Below are 25,639 nucleotides of genomic sequence, written 5' to 3' on the forward strand. Positions count from 1 at the left end.
CTGGAAGTCGAGTTCTAATTTGGAAAATAAAGTTACCGTTAACTCGTTTTTAAAGGACTTTGATAGCATATGAAGAAAAAATGCTGAGAAACCGAAAAATTAAAATTTGCTTCCTAGAAGCAAGTACACAGAACCTAAATTTAAAAGAGAATTGTGACTTAAAAGTATCCGTACTTGTATTCTCCGCTTCTTTGGCTCGGAATCAATACCAAATTTTTTAAAGTAAAGACAAAATCTTTCGAACCGAGTATGCTTTTTTTTCAGTGTATGATGGAGGATATAAAAAAATTAACAAAACTGTATTACCAATGCAAATATCACGCGGATTTCACAAAAATAAGTAAATATTTTTCAACAAATTAAAGAAAATTTATTTGACATAATAATTTGTTAAAAGAAATTTCAAAGTTTGAATGAAAACATTGGAGTTCAAAATTGCAAAAAAGTCTTTAGTTCCATACCAAGTTCATGATGGGTGCATTATTGGTAAAATGTACAAATTTGAAGAAATTCTGATTTTTTTTTAGTAAATCTATATAAGTCAAATTTTCTTAAAATGTAATAATTGCAAGAATTAAGGAATTAAATTGGCTTTAGTGTTATATAGGGTTCACTTTTTTTTAAGTGTAGACTTAAATTTATCATTTAGTGTAGACTTAAATTTATCATTTATCGAATTTTCATTCTCTTTTTACGATATACTAACAAAGCCAATGATTGTCTTTACATTAAGGAAAACTGGCTTTCCTTTAAAGACATACGACTTTAACGACAGGACGCAAACTTCAAAAATTCGTGTTTAAAGAATTAGAACATTTTTAAATTAAAGATTATAAACTTTCTTTTCAAAGATTATAAAATTTTATAAATTCATTAAAATTAAATCCAATAATCTAAAATATATTCATTTCTTTTTTCTTTTCAGATTAAATACATAGAAATCTCTGACCTTGGACATAAGGCATAGCTTCCAAAACAGGTATGTTCATTTATATACATGATAAATTTTATGTTTTAACTAAATGGACATTTATATAGAAATCCATTAATAATTCACAAACCATTCGTTGAATAAGCAGTACATCCAATTGTTTGAAACTATCGCATTAGAGTAACTAATTCTTAGAACCAAATATAAATTAAATGTACAATACCTAAATGTGTGAAATTAACACCCTTCACAAATCTACGCTGCCTTTTGAGTTCCCCAAGTATATTCGAGGTTACAACATTTTATCAACAACCTGCACTGCATTCTCTCACCAAAGAGTCACTTTACATTAAACAAAAGATTCGCAACAATTTCCTCCAAACAAAAAACAACAGCCATCAAGTTTATCAACAACGGTAGCTGGAAATAATTGTTGGGGGTAATTGTTAAATATTCATAACAGAAAGTTGTTCTAGACTTTTAAGTTGCTACATAGCAAAAAATTATATCAAATGCAAGTTAGGCCAGGTCGAATTTCATGTAGTCTCCACCGGGGCTGTGGAGTCAAGTCAATCTTATATGTTTATGTGCAAAAGAGCACTAAATATCACATTTGACGCCACTTGCACACTGAGAAACCTTATCATTTTTGTGTTCTAAAAAACTACACTAATAGAAAAAATTACGTTCCATAGTCGTGAACGGACGTTGACAAAATGTAACGGAAACGTTCACAAAAAATCAAAACGGAATGTTCACAATTTCGTCCACGGGCGTTCACGATTTCATGAACGGCATTCGTTTTTCTTTGGCCATGAAAAGTCTTAAAATAATCGTTAGACGTTATTATGGCAACTCCTTTGGTGGTGCAATGTGCTAAGGCGACTGTTAACGCGTATGGTGCAGAAAACACAGGTTCGAGTCACGCTAGCGGAAATCTTTTTTAATTTTGTTTATAAATTCGTAACCATAACGTTTTCAGATCGTAAACGCTGGTTGTTATTTCGACAACGCATGGTGTCATTTTATCGTTGTCAGTTTGACACCGCCTGTTCTCCGCATGCTCCACATGTGTGTTGATTCACTTTCATGAACGAATCGTTTTGCATGACTTTTTCTATGAGTGTATATATTTTGAATTTAAGGTCAATTGGACCCTATGTTTCATATGTTAATTAGAGTCCCATCATAATATGAGCACATACCAACAATCTTCAGCATATGTATTTATAAAAAATTAAAAAAAAAATAAATAAATAAAGAAATAATTCTGCTTCCAGAAGTTTAAGAAGCAAAATCTTCCATTTCGTAGCCCCAAATTTCAATTTTAATTAAATCGAATGAATGTGGGGACTTCTATGCGCCCAAGAAATCGATTTATGTAAGGCTGTATGAAAATCTGGATCGATAATATGGCTTCTATTTTGGACAAAATGTTAAGACTAGAGTGATCAAAACCGGCGGACCGGTTTGTCGGTTTCTGGGGGGCCGGTAGAACCGGTGTTTTCAAGGCCTCAAAACCCGGCATTCGGTTTTTATATTTCCATTATAAAATTGCCAATTAAATGCTAAAATTATAAAATACATCTGGGGCTTTAATAAACTGCAATGAAATCACTTCCAAAAAGGTGCAACTTAAAGGTGAATTTAAAAAAATTGTGTCCAACTTTTAATAAATTATTGAGTTAGTTTTATCGTTCATCTTTTGTGATTAAAATTAGAGTTTCCTTTCAAAATTACGTATTTTTATGAAAACCGGTTGAACCGGTTATTTATTTTAAAAAACACCGTCCACCGGTTTTTTTAAACCGAGAAAAACCGACATTGATCGCTCTAGCTAAGACCTTTTAAAAAGACTAGGTTAACCTAACCTTACTTAATCTCTCAAGAAGTCAAATCGGAAGATCGGTTTATATGTGAATGCTATATCAAAAAATTGTTCGGTGCAACCTTAAAAAAAAAAAAAAATAAAATGCAAAACAAAAATTAAAATCGATATTTCGAATCGTTACTAATCTTTTCGTCTAACCTTCTAGATATCATAGAATAATCTCCATTATTGGAAGTTGCGCCGCAGTTTCGGCGATCACCTCTTCATTGCAGCTAAATTTTTTCGCTGCGAGCATCCCTTTGAGGTCTGAGAACAAGAGTCGCTGGGGGCCAGATCTGGAGAATACGGTGGGTGGGGAAGCAATTCGAAGCCCAATTCATGAATTTTTGCCATCGTTCTCAATGACTTGTGGCACGGTGCGTTGTCTTGGTGGAACAACACTTTTTATACCCTCCACCATAGGATGGGGGTATATTAACTTTGTCATTCCGTTTGTAACACATCGAAATATTGCTCTAAGACCCCATAAAGTATATATATTCTGGGTCGTGGTGAAATTCTGAGTCGATCTAAGCATGTCCGTCCGTCCGTCCGTCTGTCCGTCTGTCCGTCTGTCCGTCCGTCCGTCTGTCCGTCTGTCCGGCTGTCCGTCCGTCTGTGGAAATCACGCTAACTTCCGAACCAAACAAGCTATCGACTTGAAACTTGGCACAAGTAGTTGTTATTGATGTAGGTCGGATGGTATTGAAAATGGGCCATATCGGACCACATTTACGTATAGCCCCCATATAAACCGACCCCCAAATTTAGCTTGGGGAGCCTCCCGGAGCAGCAAAATTCATCCGATCCGGTTGAAATTTGGTACGTGGTCTAGGTGTATGGTCTCTAACAACCATGCAAAAATTGGTCCATATCGGTCCATAAATATATATAGCCCCCATATAAACCGATCCCCAGATTTGACCTCCGTAGCCTCTTGGAGGGGCAAAATTCATCCGATCCGATTGAAATTTGGTACCTGATGTTAGTATATGGTCTCTAACAACCATGCAAAAATTGGTCCATATCGGTCCATAATTATATATAGCCCCCATATAAACCGATCCCCAGATTTGACCTCCGGAGACTTTTGGAGGGGTAAAATTCATCCGATCCGGTTGAAATTTGGTACCTGATGTTAGAATACGGCCTCTAAAAACCATGCAAAAATTGGTCCATATCGGTCCATAATTATATATAGCTCCCATATAAACCGATCCCCAGATTTGACCTCCGGAGCCTCTTGGAGGCGCAAAATTCATCCGATCCCATTGAAATTTGGTACCTGATGTTAGTTTACGGCCTCTAATAACCATGCAAAAATTGGTCCATATCGGTCCATAATTATATATAGCCCCCATATAAACCGATCCCCAGATTTGACCTCCGGAGCCTCTTGGAAGAGTTGAAATTTGGTACATGGTGTTAGTATATGGTCTCTAACAACCATGCAAAAATTGGTCCATATCGGTCCATAATTATATATAGTTCCCATATAAACCGTCCCCAGATTTGACGTCCGGAACCTCTTGGAGGAGCAAAAGTCATCCGATACGGTTGAAATTTGGTACATTTTGTCAATATATGGCAAAAAAATTGGTCCATATCGGTCTTTAGTTATATATAGCCGATGACTTATTACACAAAAATTGGTCCATATCGCCAAAAATAATCTACCAAAACTTTATTTCCATAGAAAATTTTGTCAAATTTTATTACTATAGAAAGTTTTGTCAAAATTTCATTTCTATAGAAAGTTTTGTCAAAAGTTTATTTCTATACAAATGTTTGTCAAAATTTTATTTCCATAGAAAATTTTGTCAAAATTTTATTTCTATAGAAAATTTTGTAATCTACCAAAACTTTATTTCCATAGAAAATTTTGTCAAATTTTATTACTATAGAAAGTTTTGTTAAAATTTCATTTCTATAGAAAGTTTAGTCAAAAGTTTATTTCTATAGAAATGTTTGTCAAAATTTTATTTCTATAGAAATGTTTGTCAAAATTTTATTTCTATAGAAAATTTTGTAAAAAATTTATTTCTGTAGAAAATTTTGTCAACATTTTATTTCTATACAAAATTTTGTCAAAATTTTATTTCTATAGAAAATTTTGTCAACATTTTATTTCTATAGAAATTTTTGTCAAAATTGTATTGCTATAGAAAATTTTGTCAACATTTTTCTTCCATAGAAAATTTTGTCAACATTTTATTTCTATAGACAATTTTGTCAAGTTTTTATTTCTATAGAAAATTTTGTCAAATTTTTATTTCTATAGAAAATTTTGTCAAAATTTTATTTCTATAGAAAATTTTGTCAAGGTTTCATTTCTATAGAAAATTTTTTCAAAATTTTATTTCTATAGAAAATTTTGTCAAACTAGGTTATATACGTATTTAATCGGCCTTTTTTTGTTTAATATATACCCCGTATGGGCTAACTTACAATTTAGAAGACAGTGTTAAAAAGTTTTACGATACCTTGCCATCGGCAAGTGTTATCGCAACCCAAGTAATTCGATTGTGGATGACAGCCACGCAATCCATGGTGGAGGGTACATAAGATTCGGCTTGGCCGAACTTACGGCCGTATATACTTGTTTCTTCTTCATATGGGGCCGTTTTGCCGCGATTTCGACCTTCAAACGCTCCAATAACGCCATATAATAGTCACTGTTTATGTTTTTTCCCTTCTCAAGATAATCGATAAAAATTATTCCATGCGCATCCCAAAAAAACAGAGGCCATTGCTTTGCCAGCGGACTTTTGAGTCTTTCCAAGCTTCGGAGACGGTTCACCGGTCGCTGTCCGCTCAGCCGACAGACGATTGGACTCAGGAGTGTAGTGATGGACCCATGTTTCATCCACTGTCACATATCGACGGAAAAACTCGGGTGTATTACGAGTTAACAGCTGCAAACACCGGTCAGAATCATCAACACGTTGTTGTTTTGGTGAAATGTGAGCTCGCGCGGCATCCATTTTGCACAGAGCTTCCGCATATCCAAATATTGATGAATGATATGACCAACACGTTCCTTTGATATCTTTAATGCCTCTGCTATCTCGATCAACTTCATTTTACGGTCAGACCGGGGACTTATCAGCCAACTTGTTACTCAGAACTTAAAACTTAAAATTAAAATTAAAAAATGGAATTAAATCGTGAACATTTTCGGCTGATTATTTTTTACAAATTTCGTATTAACTCAATAACAGTGCATCGATGAGCTTATGTCAATTTTTGGGGACCAGTGTATATCGATGAATTCAACCGATGTCGTAGTTCGCTCCTAGACGAATTTCGTGAAGGACGTCCATAATCAGTTGTTGTTTTGGAAACTATTGATGGTGTGCGTCAAACAATATTGCAACATCGTCATGGATCTATCGCGATATTGATTTGTGAATCGCTCAAAAAAAGGTTCGTGTCGATTGAAAGAAATTCTCCAAAAATACGAACTGGGTTTTTCGAAACACCTGTATGAAATTGTGACTGGTGATTAATCTTGGATTTAATCGTATGAGCCCTAAAGTAAACAGTCGACTGTCTGAGTGTTTCAAGATGATCCAAAGTTTCTCGCGCACGAAGAATTGGAAAATTATCTCCTGTATTTTCGAAAAAAAGTGAACATGTCGCAAGCGTACCACTAATTTTTGAGCCCTCAAAACATCGATTCATTGGGTCATCCGCCGAAAAATCTTGACTTGGCACCGAATGACTTCTTCTTATTCATGTATGGATATACCTCAAAAGGCCATCGACAATTGGTTCAAAAGCATGCAAAATGGAACAGATCTTAATTTGGTTTTGTTCTCTAAAGTCAACACTAGTATATGTTCACTTAACGCTAACACTCAAATATCTTATCAGCTAACACCTGTAAGGCCAAAGTGACGTTAAAGACCACTTACATGTTTCTAGTGGAGAAAGGTGACTCATCTACCTCTTTTCAGACTAGTACACAAATCAAACTCTACCAGAGATGCACCAATTGTATTAATATATCTACTCTTCCAAATTTTAGAATGTAATTAGCATTACATATCCCAATATTAGCATTGATCAATTTCTAGACTGGCTAAGCGTTGTTGGAATTAATCATTGAAGAAAACAAATTGGTATCCGAAATTCTTAACTCACAAATTCTGTTCTCTTATACATATGGTTATTAAATTGCAACCACATCTATGTCTCCTTCAATCAGGAGGACTGTAGACTCCCACAAAAAAAAAAAAAAACTTGGTCTTATCTTAGTTTAATTTACAACTGTATCATATTTTTACCCCCAAATGTTATGATTTTTTGAAACTTACTATCAAAAACGTTTGATACTGATGAAAGCAAATATATCTCTTAAAGTTTTTCTGTGAGTGTATCATTTCATTGAAACACAAAAACCATCATTATTTCTCAAATTGCCGGCGAGAACTTTGTTGAAAGCACAATTACTACAGCAGGGGCAAATCCACTACGAAGCACTGCAGCTGGTTATAATTGCTAGCCGTCAAATCAGTAATTGCTCTTGCAAATAAATGAAATAATTTATGACATTTTCCACTTAACCAATGTTCTTTTTTCATCGCTTTTTATGAAAAGCTAATGTGAATCAAAACATTCGCAAAATTGGAGAGCTCTATGAATAGAATACAGTAAATAAAGAGCTATTGCTAAATTTGTTCAAGGAAATGGTTGTTTGTTGTGATAAAGATAAATTTTTCGGTTAAACAACTATCTGGTAATGATGATCTTGGTCTTAGAGCGCACATTATAAATTGAAATTTACATAGAATTATTTCCTGAGTCGATATAGCTCATTTATTTTTATACCCTAAACCACATAGTGGTCAGGGTATAATAACTTTGATCGGTCAAAAAATTTGTCTACCAGAAATATTGACTTTAGACCCCATAAAATATATACCGATCGACTCAGAATTACCTCCTGAGTCGATGTAGTGCTTGGTGTCCGTCCGTCCATGTATTTATTGTTCACAGGATTCCGGTCGCAATTATTAACCGATTTGAATGAAATGTAGTACAGAGCGTTTTTAGGACATAAGGACAAACGCTATTGAATTTGGAAGAAATCGGATAAAATTTTGGATATAGCTCCCATATATATGTACCGATCGTCATTAAATTTTGCACATAGTAAACTTTTTCATCACCCTTTAAGTCTGCAAAATTTCATCGAAATTGGTTCAGATTTAGATATAGCTCCCATATATAACATATTACCCACAACTAATTGACCGATTTCCTCTTTTTATACCCTAAATAGTGGTCAGGGTATAAGAAGTTTGATCTGCCAAAAAATGTGCCTACCAGAAATATTGACTTTAGACCCCATAAAATATATACCGATCGACTCAGAATCACCTCCTGAGTCGATCTTGCGCTTGGTGTCCGTCTGTCCATGTATTTGTTGTTCACAGGATTCCGGTCGCAATTATTAACCGATTTTGATGAAATTTGGTACACGGAGTTTTTGGGGCACAAGGACGAACCCTATTGAATTTGGAAGAAATCGGATCAAATTTAGATATAGCTCCCATATATATGTATCGTCCGATTTCGACAAATGGGGTTACGTTGTGCTTTTTTACAAACGGATCGTCACCAAAATTGGCAAAAAATAATCTTTTTCATCGCCCTTCAAATCTGCAAAATTTCATCGAAATCGGTTCAGATTTAGATATAGCTCTAATATATATGTATCGCCCGATTTTCCCAAATTTGGCCATAAAACCCTTATTTATCAACCGATCTTACTCAAACTTGGCTAAATGTAATCTTCTATAGCACTAACTGTATGTGCAAAAAATCATGGAAATCGGTTCATATTTAGCTATAGCTCCCATATATATGTACTGCCCGATTTTTCTAATTTTGTAATCTTCGATAGCACTAACTGTATGTGCAAAATTTCATCGAAATCGGTTCAGATTGAGATATAGCTGCCATATATATGTGTAGCCCGATTTTCCAAATTTGGCCATAGAGCCCTTATTTATCAACCGATCTTACTCAAAGTTGGCTAGAGCTAGTCCTCTATAGTACTCACTGTATGTGCAAAATTTCATCGAAATCGGTTCAGATGTAGATAAAGCTCCCATATATGTATCGCCCGATTTTGAAAAATTTGACCCTAATAACCTTATGTGTGACCATAGAAGTCTCATTTCTTAACTGAACTTACTTTTACAACTTTTTTATCGTTGTAGGGTAAACCGAACATTTTCCCTGGCAACACTATGAGCTATAGTCAGATTGAGACAAAGCACCCATAAACATGCACCCCTTAATTTATATGCTTGCACTTAAAAATATTGTGTTAAACAATTTGAGTTCCAAACATATAATTTTTACACCCAAACATATGAAAAACAGTCTTTTTCGTCCGTGTAGGAGGTGATCATATTCCTTCTCTGTGTATAGTAGCCTTTAGATGCAAAGGTAAATTCGTGTATAGGAGAAAACGTTATTGAAAAATATGTGAAATTTCAATTTAAATCCATTTTCATACAATTTTGCAAAAGCGGATTTATAATTAATCGGCAGGTACATACGATTTAGAGGTACGTGTTGTAATGAATCATCGGTTTCACTTCTTCAATACGTCTCTACATAAAGCTCGACTTTCGTTGCAAATATATGACAAAGTAGATAGAGATTTCATTGAAATACAGAAAACCGGCTAACCAATGCTGAAAACCCCGTTTTTGGAGACCTCACCTGCGACTTCTTCCTTTTGGGCCAGGCGAAAGATAAGGTCTACGCCAGAAGGCCAGCAAAAGCAATCAAGACCTCAAACGAAGAATTTGTGATGCTATAGAGGAAATGAGGTAGCCACTTGGCGATTAGGTTTATCCTCCAATTAAGTACTAACCGTAGGATGGCTGACTGACCCTTAGTAATGTTGAAGTCATTTCGGAGTATTTTATAGCATCTCTAAGTGGATGATGTATTTTAAAAACAATGTAAATCCTGGTCCTTTTATTTTTAACCCATACTATTAATTTATTTTATAAGACAATATTAAAATTTCTGTTACCTTTTGTGTAGAAAGTTTATACAATATCTTTAAAACTCACTTTCTTTTCTGAGAATATCGCATGTGCCCTTCACATATCCACCTTCAAAGGTTGGTGCAATTAATCTTTGTCGTCGAAACCTCTTTCACTTTCTTTTGAGTAGTCAAGAAGAGTGTTCGTAGCCTTGCTTAAATGCAGTAAATCTGTAACCTTGTGATGCAGACATTCTTTCAACATGAATAAAGCCTCTCAACCCATTGTGGGCAAATACATTTTTTTATGGTAGGGATTTAAAATGATTTAAAAAACCAGCTAATGCCAGTTATAACCGAATATAAGATACCAAACATTTATACTTACAACAACATTTGTGGGATATTCGCGAAAAGAGGACTTGTTAACGAAAATGTCTGAATTGTGTTTTCTGAAAGGGAACACTTTTCAGACAATGATTCCTCCCAAACGAAATTTTAATCTAACGAAAATCGGAAGAAAATTAATTAGCATAAACATTAACGTCTTTTAAAGGAAAGGAGAAAAATTAATTGCCCAGGTGTACTTTTTAACTGCAATTCTCCAATATACATCCTCTAATAGAAGAAGAAATGAATTAAAGTTAACGAAAAAATCATTGGCGCCAAACCATGACCATTTTAACTACAGAGTAGTTCATTCTTACTATTTGTGGGAATCGTACAAAAAGTTTCTTCGGCTTTAGTTCATATTGAATTCATGAGTTCTGCCATTGAACTTTATACCAATGGTTCATAAAATTTTTGAAACATACTTAAAAAAGGAAAATTTCCCAAAAAATAAAAAAAATTAACTACAAGCAAATCATTTTTTTTGCAATAAAAATAACTTAAAATTGAATGTCTGCCATTTCGACATGATTTATTTATCACCATTTTCTCTTCTGAAATGTAACAGAATTCATAAATTATTTTTAAATGTTACTTTTTACCCCGAAGGAGAATCGAACCACGGAACATTCTTGTTGTAAACTAACACACCAAGGTGATCTATTTAAAAGTGTGTAATGCACACACAAGCACATTTAAGGAAACTTCGTCTCAAGAAAATCAACAACTTTAATTGCAAACGTTTAACGCTCCGTTTCTCACAAACGATCCAACTTTGGGGTAGAATAAAATCGAAAATAATGTAATCAAATACAAAGAGTTCACCATATAACCTATAATACACTGAAAAAAAAAGCATACTCGGTTCCAAAGATTTTGTCTTTACTTTAAAAAATTTGGTATTGGTTCCGAGCCAAAGAAGCGGAGAATACAAGTAAGGATACTTTTAAGACACAATTCTCTTTTAAATTTAGGTTTTGTGTACTTGCTTCTAGGAAGCAAATTTTAATTTTTCGCTTTCTCAGCTTTTTTTCTTCATATGCTATCAAAGTCCTTTAAAAACGAGTTAACGGCAACTTTATTTTCCAAATTAGGACTCGACTTCCAGTAGAAATTATACTATGTTTGAAGTAAAAAACTTCTTTAAAATAAAGTTTTGAAAACCATTTCCTATATGAACGATTGTTTGCTTTGTAGTCAAGATGCAAAAAGACAACAAATTTAAAGACAATTTCATTAAATTTAAAGAATTTTTCTGAATTATTAAAGTCAAGTTGACCTTAGCCTATAAATTTTTTCTTTCATGTTAAGATACCCATTTTTAAGTCAAATCACCTAATTATAAGGACAATACGACTTCATTGAAAAGTTTATCGACTTTTGGACAAGGAAAATAACTTTATTTTGGAGAAATGCTTCTTCTATGCTAAGCAAAATTTGTATTCGTATTTTAAAGACATGAAATCTTTGACCTCACGACAATATTTTTTTCAGTGTAGGTGTTCTGTAAATTTCAAGTAAATCGGGGAACTTAAATTTTAAGGTAAAAAATAAAAAAGTTCTACCAAAAATGGTAGAGTTTACTGTTTGGTAGATTGGTATAATCCTTGAAGATTTTCTATTTTTTATAGAAATACTACATGGGAACACCTTCCAATTTTGAGAAAAAATTCCTATAGAAATAAAAATTGGACAAAATTTTATATAGAAATAAAATTTTTACAAAATTTTATATATAGAAATAGAATTTTGACAAAATTGACAAAATAAAATTTTGAGAAAATTTTCTTTAGAAATAAAATTTTGAGAAAATATTTTATAGAAACTTTGACAAAATTTTCTATAAAAATAAAATGTTGACAAATTTTTTTTATAGAAATCAAGTTTTGACAAAATTTTCTATAGAAATAAAATTTTGAGAGAATTTTCTATAGAAATAAAAATTTTGACAAAATTTTCTATAAAAATAAAATGTTGACAAATTTTTTTATAGAAATAAAATTTTGACAAAATGTTCTATAGAAATAAAATTTTGAAAGAATTTTCTAAAGAAATAAAATTTTGAGAAATTTTTCTTTAGAAATAAAATTTTTTGAGAAAATATTTTATAGAAATAAAATTTTAAGAAAATTTTCTATAGAAATAAAATTTTGACAAAATATTCTATAGAAATAAAATTTTGACAAAAAATTTTTTGATAAGAATTTGTTCAAAAACTTCATTTTTCAAATTTGATAGATTGTTGGTAAATTTTTCTTAAAATTTTTGTAGATTATTTTTGGCACGAGTGGCAACCGTCATTCCAGATCCATATCACATCAAAACATAATGAAGCGATTTTGTATGCGAGAGCCCCCTCTACTTTTCCTGTAAATTTCCAGCAAATTGGATAAATTAAGTTGAATTTTCGTAAAGCATACACTGAAAAAAATATTGTCTTGAGGCCAAAGATTTCATGTCCTTAAAATACGAATTCAAATTTTGCTTAGCATAGAAGACGTATTTCGCTAATATAAAGTTTTTTTCATTTTTCAAAAGTCGATAAACTTTTCAATGAAGCCGTATTGTCCTTATAATTAAGTGATTTGACTTAAAAAATGGGTGTCATAACATGAAAGAAAAAATGTTTGGGCTAAGGTCAACTTGACTTTAATAATTCAGAAAAAGTCTTTAAAATTAAAAAAATTGTCTTTAAATTTGTTGCCTTTTTGCATCTTGACTACAAAGCAAAAAATCGTTCAAAAATAGGACATGTTTTTGAACACTTTATTTTAAAGACGTTTTTACTTGAAACATAGCATAAATTCTAGTGGAAGTCGATTCTGAATTTGGAAAATAAAGTTGTCGTTAACTCGTTTTTAAAGGACTTTGATGGCATATGACGAAAAAAAGCTGGAAAAAAGAATAATTAAAATTTGCTTCCTAGAATCAAGTACACAAAACCTGAATTTAAAAGAGAATTGTGTCTTAAAAGTATCCTTACTTGTATTCTCCGCTTCTTTGGCTCGGAATTAATACCAAAATTGTTAAAGTAAACACAAAAACTTTGGAACCAGACATGCTTTTTTTCAGTGTAGAAGGGATTGGTCGGGAGGATCCAACTTCCAAATGTAAATTTCAAATTAATCGTAAACATTAAGTTTTTAACTTTCTCCTCACTTTCCATATTTTAAGAAAATTAGATACTCAACCTTTGGCATGCCCCTGTTTCAGGCAAATCGTGGCACTTGAACTGAAATTTCAAAAACTCAGGCATGGAAAGGTCTCTAACTTCTACTAAAATTCGGAAGCTTCTGAATTTTGCCGTAAGTCCTCTCACAAGTTCCCAAGTTTTCTTTGAGGAATACGCTACAAACTCTTCCTAAAAATTTCAAAAAAATCGCAGAATTCTAATTGTTGCGGATTAATTTTTATTGAGTACAATTTTTTTGTTCATAAATATATTTTGCAACAGACCCCTTTAATGGGTTAATTTTTCTCATCGTTCACACAAAGTCGCTCATACAACACAATTGGATAATGGGGCTGTTTTTCTGGTTTTATTTGCATGCATTGTTTATTAGATTTAATTGCAATTCCTCGTTATGTAAATAAGATCATAAGAAATGTATATTAGGGTGGAAAATAAATTTAAATTTATATTCAATGTATGTTAGTGGTGGGAATTTTTTAATGAAAGAAAGTAAAATAAAGTTTTTTTATTTTTGGTTTGTAATAAGCACCTTTATGGGATTATCGAAACTATTCCACACGTGTTGTGGAATTTTGGCCATTCACCCAAGCTGTAGAAGAGACAATTGTCACGCATAGCCTAAATCTTTTTTTTTATGTTAAAATATTTTGAATTTGTGTTATCTTTGTTTTGTTTTATAAAACCAGGGCTGTTGCTCTTTTCCATGTAGGGAGTCTTTGTGTTCTTCTTGGTTTCTTTTATACATTTAAGGAAGTTGTTATTTTTATAATAATTATTTTGATTTTATGTTTGTTTGTTGATGCGCGCACACCCAAAATTTTGGAATGAATGAGGAGGAATGAATTAAAACAAAAATACTACAAACAAAATAAAATTAAAAAATTATCTGATGATGAACACCATTTAAAAGGTGATTGCCTCCAGTTAAGCCGCAATCAAATCTTTTGATTCAGTCTTTTTACACGAACATCTTTTATTATAACCCCCACCATATGATGGAGGTATCATTCATTATGTGGAGCTTAGGTTCTATAAAGAAAATGAATATACAGTTTGTTGATCTTGGGAAAATGAAGTGTGCAAATGATTGATTCAACGATTTTGTTAAAAAATTCGAATTTTAATTGAAATGAATGTGATTTTGCTCTTTTTGGTTTATTCAAGATATTTTTTGTCTTCAGTCATGAAATTAACTGACCTATTAATTTTTAATTGAAATGTCTTCAATCACTGAAATTATTGACGATCAATCATCAATGTCAATTAAAAGAAGTACATACAGCCGTAAGTTCGGCCAGGCCGAATCTTATGTACCCTCCACCATGGATTGCGTAGAAACTTCTACTAAAGACTGTTATCCACAAAAGAATTACTTGGGCTGCGGTAACACTTGCCGATGACAAGGTACCTTAAAACTTCTTAACATCGTCTTCTAAATTGTAAGTTAGTCCATGCGGGGTATATATTAAACAAAAAAAGGCCGATTAAATACGTATATAATTCAGTATGACAGGATTTCTACATTTAAAAGAGAAATAAAATCATTTTTATTACGTGATATGGAAATGCTTCTGATGTAAATAGTTTTCATGTAAATTAAACTAAATTATTATGAATTTTCAATGTAAAACAATTTTTAAACGTAAATGAATTTGTTATATAAAAAGTAAATATTCATATCACGTCTACAGGTACTGATAAGGTTAGCTCCTATAAAGCCATTAGGGCGCTGGGGCAACATAGAATTTATGAATTGTAACAAATTGAAGTAAATAAAAAATATATTTCAAAAAAATTAGACAACATTTTCTATACATATAAAATTTTGGTAGATTATTTTTGGCGATTTGGACCAATTTTTGTATGATTGGCCATCGGCAATATAAAACTATAGACCGATATGGACCAATTTTTGCATGGCTGTTAGCGGCCCTATACTAGCGCAATGTACCAAATTTCAACCGAATCGGATGAATTTTGCTCCTCCAAGAGGTTCCGGAGGTCACATCTGGTTATCGATTTATAGGGTGCTATATATAATTATGGACCGATATGGACCAATTTTTGCATGGTTGTTATAGACCATATACTAACACCATGTACAAAATTTCAACCGAATCGGATGATTTTGCTCCTCCAAGAAGCTCCGGAGGTCAAATCTGGGGATCGGTTTATATGGGGCTATATATAATTATGGACTGATATGATCCAATTCCTGCATGGTTGTTGGATACCATATACTAACACAGATACCATAGACTCTCAGTATTTTAGACTCTCACACCGAAAAACAATAGTGAACTGTTTTATAGGAAGAATGAACTACCACGCACGAAAATTGAACTAAATTTTACTGTACATTTTAAGATTTCCACAAAGCGTTGTTAAAACCAGGAAATTTTAATGCCCTGTTGTACTTTTTAACTGCAGTTTACGAAATTACATCATCTCATAGAAGAAAAAAATTAACTAAAAGTAAAGAAGAAAATCATTGGCGCCAAATCATGACCATTTTAACCATCCAGTAGTTTATTCTTACTATTTTTGGGAATCGTACGAAAATTTTCAATTGTTTTAGTTCTTATTGAACTTATGTGTACGGTCATTGAACTTTATACTTACGTTTAGTTCATAAAATTTTTGAGACATACTTAAAAAAAGGTAAGATTTCATAAGGCTGTGGAAAATTTCGATAAAAATAATAAAATTTAACTACAAGCAAATAATTTTTTTCCAATAAAAATAAATTAAATTTAGCGTTAGTTTAACTACGGAATTTTTTTTTCTGTGCAGCTTTACTGGTGTAAAGCAGTTGTCTTTATACAAATTTATTATTATGCGATCCATAGTGAGGGTATATAATATTCGTCTCAACCATATTGGTATTTTGTTTTAATTCACGCCTCACAAAATGACTCATCTCTAGAATTGTTGATATTTGTTGGTTTCATGCCACATAAAATGAAAATAAAAGTCTGAACCTGTTTTTGCGCCATATTGTCTCTAAAATTGAGTTTAAATTTTACATTTTATATTCAAATCACATATCACAATACTTTTTTGTGATTTTTGTGATGGTGAATAGTTTCTTTTCATTGGAGACAAAATATTTATGCGTCACTTTGACCTTGCCTGTTTTTCTAAAGAAACTTTCATTTGCAAATTTATTGCCGACACCATGAATAAGACCATAACTTTAATATGTCATCAATTGTTTCTTGGTAACAAAGATAGTTAGATTTCTTTTGACAATGTGTCGTCAACTACCTTGAGTTTAGTATATTACACAGAAAAAAAGAAAACTATTAAATTAATTTCCTCGTATGAAAATGTTAACTAAATTTTACATAATTTTTTGGGATTTCTACAATGCATTCACTCAAAAAACAAGTTTACTTGGATCTAAAGATTTTATCCTACCTACGGCCATTTTCATGTAGCTCCGTTAGGTTTTAACAGTTAACAGAAAGAAAAATGGAAATGTCTTTTCTCCGGTTAACTTTAACTGAAACATTTTCAGCAGTTAAGTTTCTAACTGGCATACGGAATATATACGCAAGATGACAGATATGTAGATATCACGGTTTAAAAGTTCGTTAGCTAACGTAGCACTAACGGAGCTTCATGAAAATGGGGGCTATAAGGATTTCGGTATTGATTCCGAGCCAAAGATGTGACTTCTTTAAAATAAAGGCTCTTTTTAGTGAACTTTCTGGCTTTAAATCTAGTATCAATAAAATTAAAATTAGAATGCAGATCTCATTTATCGAATTTCCATTCTCTTTTATAACGAATACTTCAAAGTAAAAAATGTTTCCTTATCTCCCAAAAAAAGCTTTAAACCAAATATGCTAAATCCTCAAAATAAATCTTAGTCTACATTTGAATCATTTTCAACTTAAATTTAAATATTCAGTATTTCAATGAATTCCAGTACGGCTTCCTTCAATCAAAAATGTGTTTCTTTACTTTAAAGAAAATTTGCCTTAGTTCAAAGACATACGACTTTACGACGAAAGGACGCAAATTTTCAAAATTTGTGTCCTAAATTTAATAAAAAAAATTGTTGAAGCAAAGATTAAAAACTTTATTTTAATTAAAATTTCATTATTTTAAAGAAATTTGTCCTTAATATTTTTTTAAATTCGCATCCTACAATTTAGGTTATATTTATTCAACCGTCGAACTGAACGGACGTGTTTTCTAATAGCGGAGTATTTCATCGTAATAAGTACTTATTACGAATTTCACGTGTGGTGGAAATAATAAACCACCATGCAGCGAAATTCAAAGTCATCCACTGGGTTGCTATCTTCAGGGCCCAGTGGACGGGTAACGACTGAAGTTATAAATTTGGGCAGCGACCAAGAGTCAGGCCCAATTAGTCGACCTGTAGACGGGTCGACTGGCGGTGACACTTTGGCAAGTCGAACCTTTTCTAAGGTGACGACATCAAAAGGAGGCAATCCCTCTCGAAAGAGATTCAAGGAACGAAGAAATGCTTTGTTTATCCTAAAGAAATTAGGATCAGTCGACCCAAGCACGTTGTCGGCTAAGCAAAGCGATTCCTTAAAATGGGCTCAAGGAATTCTTGAAGCTGGAAAAAGGGAACGATCACCGGATGAGCTGCCATCCTCTAAACGGGATCAAAGATCGTTTGCCTCAGTTGCAAAAGACAGCCTTGTGATGGCTATTATTAATAAAGGAGCATTGGACGGTATGATTCCAAGGCAAAAATGGGGGGAAATTGAGAACGCGATGTCTGGTGTCTAATCAGAGGTGCGAAAAAAGTTTCCCGGACCAAGTCCTCGACGGCAAGATGCTGGATGGTATCAAGGACGATATAAGTTAATAGCTTTTGCAGACCAGAGGTCTATGGATTGCTTTAAAGCTGCATTGATGCTAATTGGTGAAGTTTGGGAAGGAGCCGCTTTGGAGTTAGTCGATAAAAAAGACATACCGGCTAAACCTAGAGCACATGCATGGATACCGGCAAACCCTCCTGATCCTGAGTCAATACTAGAGAGACTAAAAGAATGTAACCCAGATCTTCCAACCGCCGATTGGAAGGTTGGTCGTTTGGATGAGGTGGATGGACCAAGACGACATGCGGTGTTTATATTAAACATAGAGTCGCTGCCACATCTAGCCCAGACCCAAGGACGCGTAAGTTATGGCTTTCATGATATCCATATGAAGGTATACAAAAGCGATCAGCCAAAGGATACCGAAACGGACAAGCCTCCGGTAGAGTCAGCAGTGAAAAAATCTCCTAGCGAAGCCGAAGGAGACATAAAACCTGCAGACTATGGCGAAAATCATATGCGGGAAGTTTCTACAGGCTCAAGCCTCACCAAAGCTGAACTGCGGATTGTTGCGAGAGTCACCGAGATCTGTGAAGAGGAAGCCCTTGATGACTCAATTGAAGCGGCTGATGTGACGGTGGTTGAAAATTTGGATGGTTCTACGGTTCCTCCAGATAAATCTTCACCATTGTAAGGCCGCTTGTGCTGCCTTAAAAGTTCTCCTGATGAAAGGAGACATAGACATAGTTCTTATTCAAGAACCATACATATATAAGAACAAGATCTGTGAATTAAGCACTCCGGGTTTCAAACTTTTGCATAATACCGGTAACGATATAAATCGAGCATGTATAATTGCTAAAAACGAACTAAACTTGTTTCTGCTTCCTTCATTGAGCAATGCAGACACTGTCGTAGCCAGTTTAGAGATATCCACATGCAAATATTGGGTATCTTCGGTCTACATGGGACATGATAGGGAGATGCCACCCTGTGCCGTTAAGACCTTAGTTGAGGAGTCACTAAAAACAAAGACAAAACTCATTATGGGATGCGATGCAAATGCACATCATAGTATTTGGGGAAGTAGTGATACTAATGCAAGGGGAGAGTCGCTAATAGAGTTTATTTTGCGTACTAACCTGGTAGTTTGCAATAAGGGAGATGCACCAACCTTCGTCACCAGGAACAGACAAGAGGTTTTGGACGTAACGTTGACCTCTCCGGAACTGAATGATAAGATATCTGAGTGGCAAGTTTTGAGGGAACATAGCTTTTCAGATCATCGCTACATCAGTTTCAGATTGGCTGTTCGTACTTCAAAGACCATATTTCCGCCAAATGTTAGGAAAGCTGATTGGAATAGGTATAGGGAATCGTTCAATTTGATGATACCGGAAGTGCCGGAGACAAATATGAGCACTGTGCAAGATATCGAACACGCAGTGGAGCGGATTACGAAGGCCTTCAACATTTCACTGAAAGCTGCATGCCCTAGAGGAAAGCCAAGGGGAAAAAATCAGCCGCCATGGTGGACTACGGAGTTAAGTAATATGAGGAAATCCTGCAGGAAGCTCTTTAACAAAGCAAAGTCCACAAGAGCTCCGGAGGATTGGGACACTTACAAGATGAATCTGAGAGAATATAAACGAGAACTGAGAAGGTCTCAACAAAACTCTTGGGATGATTACTGTAGCAGTATTGAAAATACGTCAGAGGCTTCCAGACTACGGAAGGTACTAGCATCCACTAACACCGCTCCAGGTTTCATTAAAACATCGGAGGGAAATTGGACAACGTCCAGTGAGGAGACGTTGGAGGTACTTTTGGACACACACTTCCCTGGAAATCAGACGGTTGAACCATGTTCCGGCGGTGTAACAGAGGCTCGGCGATTACTTCCTATCGAGGAAATTGTGTCGGAATCTAGAATAAAATGGGCTTTAAATAGCTTTGGACCATTCAAATCCCCCGGACCTGATGGAATTACTCCGGCGGAGTTACAGGCAGTGGCTGAAAGAATTATCCCCTGGTTGACGGTGATATATAAACAATGTGTAAACTTAGCATATATTCCAGAAAAGTGGAGGGAAACAAAAGTCGTCTTCATACCTAAAGCAGGAAAAGCCTCTCACTCGAGTGCGAAGGATTTCCGACCAATCAGCTTATCCTCATCCCTACTTAAGACCCTGGAGAGGATGATAGACATGTATCTTAGAACTAGCGTGGATTCAAGTTTGCTCTCGAAACGACAGCATGCATACTCGAAGGGCAGGTCTACTGAGACCGCATTGCATGAACTGGTCAGCTTTATTGAAAGCTCACTATCTGTCAAAGAATACACAATCGTGGCGTTTCTAGACATCGAAGGGGCGTTCAATAATGTCCATCCGAGCTCGATATTAAATGGACTGACAACTCTGAATGTTGATCCAGGTATACTTAGGCTGTTAGACGAACTTCTAATAAAGAGACGTATTTCAGCCACACTAGGGCAAACAAACATACAAAGGTATGTGAACAGAGGCACTCCCCAAGGAGGAGTTCTATCACCTCTTCTTTGGAATGTTGCTATAAACAACCTTCTGGTTTCTCTAGAAAAAGAAAGGATAAAAGTGGTGGCATACGCAGATGATGTGGCGCTAGCAGTCAGGGGAAAATTCCCATCCACAATCAGAGATATTATACAGAGAGCTCTCCGGATGACTGAGAAATGGGCGAAAGATAATGGTCTTGGTGTAAATCCAGCAAAGACAGAAATAGTCATGTACTGCAAAGATCGCAAAACTCCCACGGTTAGGCCCATTTCCTTAGGGGGTACTGAAATTCCCTTTGGTGAGTGTGCAAAATACCTTGGCGTTATTTTGGACAGGAAGCTGAATTTTAGGCTTAATATTGAAGAGAGGGCGAGAAAAGCCACGGTAGCTTTGTACTCGTGCAAAAAGGCAATAGGGAAAAAGTGGGGACTAAGACCAAAAATTGTGCATTGGCTATACACGGCAGTGGTTAGACCTATAATGCTATATGGTGTTGTAGTCTGGTGGCCGGCACTTCAGAAACCGACTTGTTTAGATAAAGTTCAGCGTATGGCGAGCTTATGTATCTCAGGCGCATTTAGTAAGACAGGAACAGACTCCCTTAATGTCATGCTACATCTATTGCCTTTAGACATTTTGGCCAAACAGTCAGCTGCAACAACGGCTGTGCGGTTGCGCGAGGTATCGCTGTGGTCGGAAAAAATGTACGGTCATAGTTCGGTCCTCAAAGTAATGCCAGATGTGCCTAACGTAGTGGATTACACCCTGGCAAAACCACTTTTCGACAAAAAGTTTGAAACTCTAATTCCCAACAGTGAGGCGTGGTGTACACAGACCCCGGGGAATAGAAGATATATAGATTTCTATACTGATGGCTCCAAATTGAATGGACAAGTGGGGTTCGGAGTATTTTCTAAAGATCTGGAAATTCGAATAGCGAAAAGATTACCTAATCACTGTAGTGTTTTTCAGGCTGAAATATTGGCAATAAGAGAGGTGGTGAATTGGCTGATAATATATACTCAGACAGTCAACCTGCAATAAAATCCTTGGACTCTGTGTTCCTTAACTCAAAAACGGCCATAGACTGCCGCAAATCTCTCAACGAGATGGCTGAGCAGTACAATATTCACCTAATATGGGTGCCTGGTCATAGGAACATACCGGGGAACTGTGAAGCAGATGTGTTAGCAAGGCTAGGAACTACCTTACATATTCCAGGGGAACTAGAATCTGTTGGTATGCCTCTGGCCACCTGCAAGCTCTTACTGCGTGAGAAGGCTGTTATGATGGCCAATATTCGATGGGAAAATTGCAAGGGTTGTAACGATACCAAGCAAATATGGCCCCATTTAAACTTAAACCGCACACTAGATATGCTAGTGTTCTCAAGGCGTCAGATAGCACTCCTAATATCTGCTATAACGGGTCGCTGCCTGATAGGCGAATTTGCAAAAACTATAGGTGCGAAGTATAATGACTATTGTATAAGCTGTCATGACGTGGAGGAAAAGGAATCAATTAAACACCTCTTGTGTGAGTGTCCTGCTTTTTGTGTAAGGCGTAAGCGAATTTTAGGAGCATATAGCTTTAGATTACTGGCTGACCTGGAAAACGTTAACTTAAGCAGTTTGTTAATGTTTTTGGAGCAATCTGGTTGGTTCCACAAAAGTAAATAATGGAGAAGGTTCAGTGGTTAAGACTAGAAGTGCCCATATGTAATAGGTACTTTTAGTTAAATGTGGTATCACAATGGACTGAATAGTCTAAGTGAGCCTGAAATTTAATCGGGCTGCCACTTTAACCTAACCTAACCTAACCTACAATTTAGGTTGCGTAATCTTTAATATTACGTAAATATTTTTTTCAGTGTTGTTAAAACAAGAAAAATTTAATGACCTGGTGTATTTTTTACCTAACATAGACGAAATTACTCCAATAGTTGAGGAGCGATTGTCAGCCTTTACGGCGGCCCACACAATTATCATCGTCGGAGCTTGAGTTCCTGAACTTGGAACTTTAATGGCTTTAGTCCAAGTTAATTTTTATACCCACCACCATAGAATGTTGACGGGGGTATAATAAGTTTGTTATTCCGTCCAGGTTTTGAAATAGTCCTCATATAAACCAACTTCCCGATTTAAGGTCTTGGACTTATAGAATCCGTACTTTTCATCCAATTTTCCTGAAATTCGAAATCTAGAGGTATTTTACAACCATAAGGAGGTGTTCCGAAAAGTATCGGTCCACGTTTTGTTATAGCCCCCATTTACACCGATCTCCTGATTTTATTTCTTGGACTTATAGAATCCGTAGTTTTTATCCAATTTGGCTGAAATTGGAAATCTAGAGGCATTTTAGGACCACAAAGAGGTGGTGGTTATCGGACCATGTTTTGATATAGCCCCCATATAGACCGATCTCCCAATTTTACTTCTTGGGCTTATACAATCCGTAGTTTTTATCCAATTTGCCTGAAATTGGAAATATAGAGGTATTTTAGGAACATAAAAAGGTATGCTGCAAATGATGAGTATAGGTCCATGTTTTGGTATATCCCCCATATAGACCGATATCCTGATTTTATTTCTTGGACTTATAGAAGCCGTAGTTTTTATCCAATTTGCCTGAAATTGGAATTCTAGAGGTATTTTAGGACCAAAAAGAGGTGTGCTTAAAATGGTGAGTATCGGTCCATGTTTTGGTATAACGCCCATATAGACCGATCTCCCGATTTTATTTCTTGTGCTAATAGAAACCGTAGTTTGTATCCAAATTGCCTCAAATTGGAAATCTAGAGGTATTTTAGGAACATAAAAAGGTATGCTGCAAGTGGTGAGTATCGGTCCCCCCATATAGACCGATCTCCTGATTTTCTTTCTTGGGCTTATAGAAACCGTATTTTATCCAATTTTCCTGAAATTGGAAATCTAGAGGTATTTTAGGACCACAAAGAGATGTGCCGAAAACGATGAGTATCGGTCCATATTTTAGTATAGCCCCCATAAGACCGATCTTCCGATTTAAATCCTTGTGTTTCTAGAAAGCGTAGTTTTTATCCGATTTGCCCGAAATTATAAATATACTGGTATCTAAGACCCACAAAAACGTGTTCGGATTTACACGGCCTCAATATAAACCGATTTCACTTCTTGAGGGTATAGATGGCGAACTGATCATGAAAATTGCTTGAAACTGAATGTAAAATTTCCAAATTTTACTTCTCGCAATCATTTAAATTATGGGGATGAAAATCGACAGATTTTAGATTTCAAATCAAGGCTTTATTTCGTCATTTTCTTGCACATTTCGTCATTTTCTTGCACATTAAAACTCAAACAACAATGGTCTTCATAGGTAAAATCTTTAAATTTATCTTCGGGAAGTGTATTGGTTGAACTGCTCTGCTTGGTAGAATATCTGTCATCAAACCCTCCTGAAATTTGAAAGGAAACTATAATATTTGATTCATGGTGGTGGGTATTTAAGATTCGGCCCAGCCGAACTCTAGCCAAATATAAAGCAATCAGCCACTCAGTATACCCAGGCACCTATATTAAGTGTATATTGAACTGTGCGGCCATCTTGTTGGGATATGTGACGTCCAAGGGTTTGCTTACAATTTTCTGTGTTGTCAATTTTGGGAGCCACCGTGGTGCAATGGTTAGCATGCCCGCCTTGCATACACAAGGTCGTGGGTTCGATTCCTGTTTCGACCGAACATCAAAAAGTTTTTCAGCGGTGGATTATCCCACCTCAATAATGCTAGTGACATTTCTGAGGATTTCAAAGCTTCACTGCAATGTGGAACGCCGTTCGGACCCGGCTATAAAAAGGAGGTCCCTTGTCATTGAGCTTAACATGGAATCGGGCATCACTCAGTGATAAGAGAGAAGTTCACCAATGTGGTATAACAATGGTCTGAACAGTCTAAGTGAGCCTGATACATCGTACAAGACATTACCACCTCTTCTGCCACGTATTCTCCAACGAACTATTTGAACTATTTATTTAAAACTTGGTTGGTGTAAAATTTCGATTCCCAGAAAAAAAAAATAATTTTCCCACATATAGCATTATGTTACTAAACGAGGGATTTTTATTTGTAATTCAATTTGCAACATGAAATATTTTAAAGTTAAGGGAAAAATTTATTATATATGTTCCTCTTGGCGGAGTGTACCAAAGATATGCATCTAAACAACGTATTCCTTATTTCTTGCAATTTCTTGTAAACCCCTTAATGATCTATAATTACGTCCATAGAAATTTAAATTAAAGAATTTTCCGAATTTACATCATTAATTTTTGTTTGTACACATAAACCATGGCATTTCTTTATTCTGAGTACTTCCAAAAATGCTAAGGCGTTTTAACCTAATTATTTTTTCTTTTAGTTGTTTTTTATGATTTTTGGCGGGAGAACAATGACTTTTCCCACAGTCTGTCTGTCTACAAAAGGCATTTGTTTTGATGGTATCTAACTAATTTGCGTTATTTTTTCTCCTCGCCAGATTTGGTCATATTTGGTTAATTATATTCCAGCTTTGGCTAATGGTGTACCCAACATATTTTGGTGCTGATAACACTTTATGGTCCTATGTATCTATGAGAACAGTGCCAAGATTTATTTGTATTTGGTTTTATTGCTGGCTATTCTTCCTCCAGTGTTTTTTCTTCAAGAGCTAATTTACTGTTGAAATTAGCACATTTTGTGGTTTATTTTGTTTTTTATTCCAGCGAGAAATTCTGAAGGCGTCTCCACAGGGTTCATAGTTATCTCCTAAGTTGACATCAACTTTTATGTTATTTACCCACTATGGGTAAAATGATGAAGCATGGGAAATTTCTATATCTACACTGTTAGAAAAATATGTTTTTCATATGTTCCGATATAAACA

General features: G+C 34.9%; 1 protein-coding gene across 6 annotated transcripts in view; it reads left to right on the forward strand.

Moving 5' to 3' along the window:
• Positions 1-25,639, forward strand: part of LOC142229152 (uncharacterized) — a 172,110-nt gene that overhangs the window by 81,164 nt on the left and 65,307 nt on the right. For all 6 annotated transcript variants that reach the window (XM_075299691.1, XM_075299695.1, XM_075299690.1 and 3 more), the window contains one exon: positions 926-979. The gene's annotated coding sequence lies outside the window, so the exon portion shown is untranslated. The remainder of the gene's footprint in view (positions 1-925; positions 980-25,639) is intronic.

The sequence above is a fragment of the Haematobia irritans genome, chromosome 3 (assembly GCF_050003625.1).
Source record: "Haematobia irritans isolate KBUSLIRL chromosome 3, ASM5000362v1, whole genome shotgun sequence".
Taxonomy (NCBI): Eukaryota; Metazoa; Arthropoda; class Insecta; order Diptera; family Muscidae; genus Haematobia; species Haematobia irritans.